General features: G+C 43.1%; 1 long non-coding RNA gene across 1 annotated transcript in view; it reads left to right on the top strand.

Annotated features, from left to right (window-relative positions):
* The first annotated feature begins 2,227 nt into the window (after positions 1-2,227).
* LOC109369543 overlaps positions 2,228-7,771 on the top strand; it is an 8,181-nt gene continuing 2,637 nt past the window's right edge. Inside the window, exon 1 of the long non-coding RNA XR_004160891.1 lies at positions 2,228-2,469. This is a non-coding gene — a long non-coding RNA (uncharacterized LOC109369543). The remainder of the gene's footprint in view (positions 2,470-7,771) is intronic.

Genomic DNA, 7,771 nt, shown 5'->3' with positions numbered 1-7,771 from the left:
CAGAAGTATATGAACACAACGTGAGTGTTTATGAAAGGAAAGCTCTGGCAACGTGGAGATCTTTTAGTTTCTGTAGGCCCTGGCCTTAACCAGTAGACATTAAAGAGCATGTTTCAATGCTCTAAAGCATATATTCTTATGAAAATTATCTTATTTCTTTCTAGTTGAAAGATGCTTAGCAAGGCTGCCTTCTGTGTCCTGTGTGAGTTGCTGCTGTTAATGATGGGTGCAGGTGTAAACGTCCAAGAAATGTTGGTACTCTGAGCCTGAAATATGACTTTGAGAAAACAAAATGCTGTCAGATTCTCAAAGCAAACAGACACGGAAATAAAGAAAATATTTTTTTCACATTTTTAAAGTTTTATCACTCAGCAGTGCTATTTGTAGCAGTAGTAGACATAACATTTGCAGAAATACGACAGATCTATTCAGCTGGCAGTACTGAGCTCCTCTGCACTGATACTGCATCTTGCCAACAATCCCCATCCTGTGGTGAGAATTGTATCTCATTACCTAAGAAGAAAACTGTCTGTCTTCATTATGTATTTCCATTTTTTTTGTGAGCTAGTGATAAGATGTGCCTAGTTATGCCAGGAACTAAAGTAACCACACGTCCATTCTTGTTTGGTGAAAATGCTGCCCCACATTCTGAGAGCAAAAACTTTTTACTCTCTGTGTTGTGACAAGTTCCGCTATGTCGAGCTGATAGCTGTTAATCATTAAAGTAGAACAAAACAAAGCAAACACCCGTAAGAAAACATTCTTCCTTGCAAGTGCCTTACTTTACTCCCTGATTTGCTTTTTTTAGCTTCAGGCTAATGATACTGCTTCTGAAACAAGAATGATTCATCCCCCGCTGGCTATACAAGCAGCCTGCTTCCTAGGGTCTGGTTTTTCAGCCTATTCACCCTCTTTCTTACACTGTTTTGCTATGAGAAATGAATGATCAGTGCTTGCCTGCAGTCCTTGCAAGGTCTGGAGAAAGCAGTGACCGACAGGATGAATAGGAACTATGGGCTTCTGCATTAAGCATATATGAATAGCTCATGTTGAGGAACTGAGCCGACGTTTGCTCTCCTTGAGGCTTTTCTGGAGGCAGTGGTGCTTGCCCTGCTGGCTCCCTGCCACGTGGCGCTGTTGGGTGCTGTGTTGGGTGCAGTGGGCGGCATGGCCATGTGGAGCAGAGGCTCATCAACTGCTTGTTACCAGCCGCTGTCAGTCTGTGAGGCACCAGCTACTGCCTTGTGTCACAGAAAAGGACACTACCATGCAGGAGTACACAGAGGGGCAGTTTAGCAGAACGCAGCCTCATTCTGAGAGGCTGAGGTGCAACACTCTGAGGTGCTAGGAAATCACAGATGGCCTGTGTTTGTAAAACCACCTGTGCACAAGGACCTGGTCACTGTGGCTCTTTGGAGCACAGTGCCACGCTGCCTTTCACTCTGCAGTGCAGAGCTCAGTGCCTCTGTGCTGGTACAAGGGACCTAGTGAGACAGCCAGCACTGGCTGTGTGAGTGGAATGTTAATTTACCATAGTGTGGCCCTGTCTGTCCTCTTGGCAGGAGAAAACATTGCAATAGTTCTATATGCAAATCGTTGTACACAAATTTAAGCAGGACTTTGTCAGCCCATGCTGGGAGATGCGGAATCCTTTAGTGGCAGCTGTTTTCACCTTTCTTTTTAGAGGGTGTATATATACAAACACACTGCAGAAAGGCAGTGAAAAACACTGAAAGATTTGCTCAGGAGATGACGTTCTTCCCTTTTACTCCTATTGATCATCTAGGCACTAACTGAGAAAGAAAGCTGGGCGATCAGGAAGGCAGGGAAACCCCACCAAGAGCAATGCTTGCCCACAGGTCGCTAGCGAATGCTGCATGCACCTGACGTCAGCTGATGCAAGCTGAATTTATAATGGCCAATGGGAAATGCTGAGATGCGGAGTGCTGCTCCTGGCTGTAAGCAGTGTATCCAGGAGGAGGGAATCTCTTGTGATGGTCTCCTGCACATTATACTCTTCTAATTTACACGTTTTTCATCCAGCATCCAACATGTTGGGTAGATATTAAAATACATTCATTTTTATTTTTTTAGTAGCTCTTTATTATTAAAGTCACCAGAAATGCTGTGCTTCTGTCTCTGAGCACAAAGAGAAATGATAAAAGATACAGAAAAGCTTACCAGGGCTATTTTGAGCTAAATGACTTACAGCTGTGTCTGCGTTTGATTAGAGAACAGCTTTTGTCTGTGAGCAGTTGCACCACGCACTCCAGGTCGTTTCCAGAGTGCTTCCCTCCCTGCAGCATTACCCCTGGGGCTGAGAGTTGCTCTTCCCTGTTGAGGGTGGGCAGAAGCTGACATAGCAGAGAATGGCTGTAGAGTTCTCCCTGGATAGAGTGTAGGAGGAGCTGGATGGAGGCGGCTGGGAAGGCTCTTGGTGGGAGTTGTTGCTGCTGGTGGACTGAGGCGGTGAGTTGTGTTGTGTAGGATCACTGGGACAGTTGTTTCCTTGCTATGTCCATTTCTCTCCGCATTGCCCTGTGTCTGTGGCTCATACCCATGTACCCACGGTACTGGGGTTGCCGGTCTGTGACGAGGAGCAAAGCCATGGCAATGGCTGCCCTGTGCAGCCCCGTGCTTGGGAGCTGGCCTTCCTCCAGCAGTGACAGTGCGAAGCTTTAGAGAACTCTTTGTAGGTTTGATTATTTCGTGGGCTTCTAAAGTTGCTGGATTTCCAACGTTTCCTTAACAGACATTAACAACAAGATTACTTTAAGTCGAGTTAAAATACATTTGTTACTTATCCTGCAGTTTTAATCCTGTCATACCTCTAATTTTAACGCAGGCTGAGTCATTTTCATCCTACGGCTTTAAAATCAGCCTTCTTGGGCTATGGAGCACGGTCTTGTTCTTGCATGTCTGGGAAGCAGAACAATTTCTTTCTGTCTCTTAGTCAGATCTGTCCTGCTGAACTGCTGTCACTTCGTGCTCTTGGATATAAAAATAACGCATAGCCAGGGTGATTTGCAGAGTTAGTGTTATTACGGTAAGTAAAATTTGAAAAATGAGGGATGTTAGCTTACACTGTGCAGACTGATTTATAACAAATCAGATTATAAAAAGAGAAGTGAAAATATTAGTGTCAGTGAAATATTTAACCTTTTTTGGCTTGATTCCTTGGGGAGCAGTTTGCGTAACTACTGTACTGCATACGATACAGTACTTACTTTCTCTGTTTTGTTTGTCTGTACTCTACTGTCTCCTTTCCTACTGACTTGTTGAGCCCCACCATGAGGTTGCAGTTGTTACAGTGTTTGAGTGTTTGTGTATGAATTATTACCCATTTCCCCCTTTTTTTTTTTAATAGCTGCTATATTTTTGCAGAAGCTTTCCAAACATTTCATTTTGAGACAGACTCCTCGCGTGGAAAATACAGGTGGAGCAGTTGCAGTTCATCACTGTCAAACTGCTGGAGACTGTCATAGTGAGATGCTTTGACAATAGGTAGAGTTGCTCTAAATGCTGTGACTGTAAGCACGCATATGGAGGGAGACAGTGGAGAATACATGGGGAATCTGTAGTATGTGCGTAACGTGTATAAAATAGCGCACTTCTACTTCCTTGCTTCAGGATTAACGTAGCTAAATTAGAAATATACTGAAGATAGAACAAATCCAGGCTGCACAGCTAAACAACCTTGATCTGCTGGTATATAAAACCTGTTTGTGAATCTGGGCTGATGTTATTTTGCATTCACAGGGTGACTTCACAAAAATGAAATGCAAAGCAGTGAGTGATTCTTATTTTTGCTTTGAATTCACGTGAACCCATATCTTAGTGACAGCCTGGGTTGTGACTGCAAAGAATTTACTCATCTCATCAAACTACACAGAACTGCTTCGCCACTCTGTATGCATAAAGACACAAGTGCTGGTTGTCCACCTCCAAGCACAGCGGGTGCTCCTTCTGCTTTGCTGGTGGTGTCGTGCTGGGAGGCAGTGAAACATGGCCCCAGGTGCAGCTGTGTGTCTGCAGTGACCCTTCGAGGCTGGCACAAGCTAAGCATGCATTTTGGCCTGTATTGTGAAGTGAAACACGGTGAGAATTTCCTTGAGTTGTATTATCACGCAAGCACTGAAGCTGACTTTCGAGCACACGTTGGTTTGCACAACTATGCAACTTTGAATTCATTAAGCTGATCTCGGTGAGGTTCTGGGGTAGTCTTTGCACGTAAAGACAGGCTCCTAATTGTTAGTGAAAATTGTTAGTGGAAAGAACCTATTTTCTTTTAAATGCAAAAAGATAACTTGGTTTTAGTTAGCTTCATCTGTGTGTTTTCAGTCTCTGAGTAGTTTCAAACCCTTTGTCCTGGTCTGCTAGATGAAGGTAAAGCATTTGTCGTGATCCGGCCTGATTCCGTGACAAAGGGACGAAGGGAACCACACCCCGAGGGAAGAAAAAATTATAAAACCATGACAGTGTCTTACAGTGGCAGAGAAATCCAATCTGTTATTTGTTAACAAGTTGGTTTGGTTGCAAAAAATGCTGTAATATTATGTATAAATCTGTGTATTCCATATTTATGATAGCATAAAAGCAGCAGCCACAACAAAGACAACGGTAACAGAATTTTTGTTGCTTCCTACAGGAAGTTATACCAGGAGGAAAGTTGTAGTATAAAGAGAAATCATATCCTTTCTTTGCAGCTTCTTATGCACTATCTGTTGCCCAGAACCTTGGTATAAATAGCAAGCATACTTCAGGTATTCGCAACAGGAGGAGCCTTATCTTCTGCCTGTGGCACATCAGCTCTAGCTGCTTCTTTCTTTTAGGCTGATTAGTTTTACTGCATTGCCTTGCTGCTGCTGGGAAGCTCCCACTGTGCTGCGCTGACCTGGAGGGAGCTGCAGCTCCATTGGGACTGTGAGCTCTCCAGTATGCCTGCATGGAGGCTATTCACCCATCTTAGTCTCTTTCTTGCAACTTAGGTTGTGCTTAAAACTTCCCCGACTTTCCATGAGCTTTCAGTTGGCTGTTTGCCCTAATGTTCAACCTGCAAGCAAGACTGAGTGACAATCTTCAGTGGCTATCTGTGTTACTGCAGGATCTCTAGCTAGAGGCTGGACTTGTAGCAGACGCTGGGTAAATGAAAAGCAGAGGTAGGAGAAAAATGCAGGCAGGTGTGGGAGATGTTTGTGCACCATCTGCTTGCTTGCTGACTGAGAACTAGGCTGAGATGATCTGTTTCCCCATGCAATAATCATCATCTGGACTTTCTAAGTCGTTTCTAAGCAGGCGTCAGGACTGTGTCTCATTCCCAGCCCCCTAAAAGCTACCTCCTACAAAAGCTAGCTTTCTATTTGTAGTCACAGGTATATTTGGTGCTTTTTAAAAACCTTTCACAAACGGATCTCCAACCAACTAGACAGACACAAGCTTGCATGCTAAATTAATTTCTTCCCCTAGCAACTGCTGCCCTACTGTACCCTGCACTGTGCACAGAGCTTTCCAGTCCTCTTACAGAATAAGAGGTGACAGCCCACATAGCAGTGCTGACTAATGTCGTTTGTCAGATGCCTTCTAAAGAACAAGGTGAGGCTGGATGTTTGTAAGATACTCACGAGAAGATGCTAGTCTGAATTTCTCAACTGTTTTACAGCAACAAAAAAAAAGTGTTTTCAGAAACATCAATTAATGTATTGAATATCCATTTATTAACATAAATGCAGACTAAAATAAATGAACGTTTTAGGAAAACATCCAAGTGAGCAATGATGGATTCTGTGAATGGTGTGTCAGTGCTGGGTTTCAGGTAGGCCGTTCCTTTGCAGATTTGACTTTCAGATAATTAAACTATTCTCTATTTTGTTCTTTTTTTTTTTTTCCTGCCAGCGTATTGCAGAGTTTGAAGGAGTTCATAATTTGCAATACTGTGAAAATGCAAAAATCAGCTGGAGTGAAGCTAGCGTTTAACAAGGCAACAATCTTCTGTTCTCAGGCTGTATTGGGGATATTTTTAGGATATTTGATTTCTGCTTAAATGTGCAGTATGTACATTTATTCCAAGTTAAATTCATCAGAGTCTGGACATCAGATTTCTTTTTTTCCCTGTTTCTTCCATTGAGCTTTCTTGTAATTACAAAGCCTTCCTACAGAATAAAGTCTTTTCTCGTGGGATCACAGAAAAAATGTTGGCATTTTCTCCTGTCTAGGACTGGTGTACTTTGTGTGTGCCACTAGATACAGAGAAGCTAGTTTGCTGGCAGGAATAAACTTAGAGGCTTTCTTCTCCCTAGTTACCCAATTTAATGGAGACTTCTGTTTCCTGTTGCTCTAAGGAGTGCTGTCATGGTTTCTGGTCTGATGATGATAAGACACAATGATTACGCCCTCTGGCTCCTGCAGCTCTCCATCTGTCTTTGTGCACCTTCCTTCTTTGAGAACCTCTGTCCAAAGATCCTTCTTCCTGCTTGCTGCATCCTCCTTGCTGTGGGGGTGACTTCGCCTGAGCAAGGACTTGCTGAAGGCACAAATGCTGAAGCCACCTATTTTCTGCTTGGAAAGCACTGAAGCAGTAGAGTATTCAGATACTCTGAAACAAAATTGATAACACCTAGGCCATTCCTAATGACTGTTTTCATGTTTTCCTCTTTAAGTTTGCTGCTAAGATTCCATGGGCTATTCCAGCACTTAAATACTCCTACCTGTGGAACATAAATATGTGCCATTCTTTCCCTAAAGCTAACCTGTCACTGCTTTATCTGTCTTGGTAAGTACACATAGAGATCCGTCTGCTTCAAAGGGATCCGTTATGCCCACCTCTAGCTTTCTCTTTCTAGACTAAAAAATCGTGTTCTTCTCATTACTCACAATTAAAGGATAGTTGAGGTTAGAAGGGACCTCTGCAGGTCACCTAGTTAATTCTTCAAAGCGGAGCAACGAGAGCAGCTTATGCAGGACACTGTTGGTCACTGTTGAATACCTCCTGAACATGGAGACTGCATGGCATCCCTGGGTAACCTGTCCTTTTTGACCGGACCCACAGCAAAAAGGTTTTCCGCCTATACTTCAACAGGTTTACTCGTGTTTCAGTATGTGCCCATGCCGTGTTGCCCTGTCACTGGACACCACTGAGAAGAGCTCTGTTCTCTTCGCTCCGCCCCATCAGTATTTGTACATTGATAAAATACCAAATATTGTTGGATCTTGAGTTCATAGCAGTAAAAACTGCTGTTTTGTTCCACAGCAAGAGTAATGTACACAACTGCTGTTCTGTGGGACATTTTCCTTTTAGTGGAATGCTCTGCTAGTCATATCAGTCTCTGTATCAAGTTCTACATAAAAAGCTTTTTCATCTGATGTCTGTGAAATGAGATGTCAAGAACTGCTGCTGAAGAATGAGAAATAGGGTTTTCTCTCTTCATGATGCAAACAGTTTGGTCATTTCAATCTCTGTTCATGAATCTGAACTTTAAAAAAAAAAATAGAATTACAGATTTCAGAGGAAGAAGAATCTAGCTCAGTGGCAGTGGATTTTTCCTAGGAAAAATTCCTGCTTCTGACTGCTGTGGAGTGGTTGCAATCCATTATATCCACCTGAAAGACAGAACTCATGCCTCTCACAACAGACTGAGGTTACCAGCGGATTGAATGAAATGTGGCATGTGGTGGTCAGGACTGAGTAGTTCCACGCAGAAGGGTTCCTTAAGGGAGTCCTTATCTCACTGTCTTATAGAGAAAACACAAGTGATCCTTAGCTTTAAAAAAAAAA

Source organism: Meleagris gallopavo, chromosome 11 (assembly GCF_000146605.3).
Source record: "Meleagris gallopavo isolate NT-WF06-2002-E0010 breed Aviagen turkey brand Nicholas breeding stock chromosome 11, Turkey_5.1, whole genome shotgun sequence".
NCBI lineage: Eukaryota > Metazoa > Chordata > Aves > Galliformes > Phasianidae > Meleagris > Meleagris gallopavo.
The sequence above is the reverse complement of the archived record's forward strand: the minus strand, read 5'-3'. Positions and strand labels throughout refer to the sequence as shown.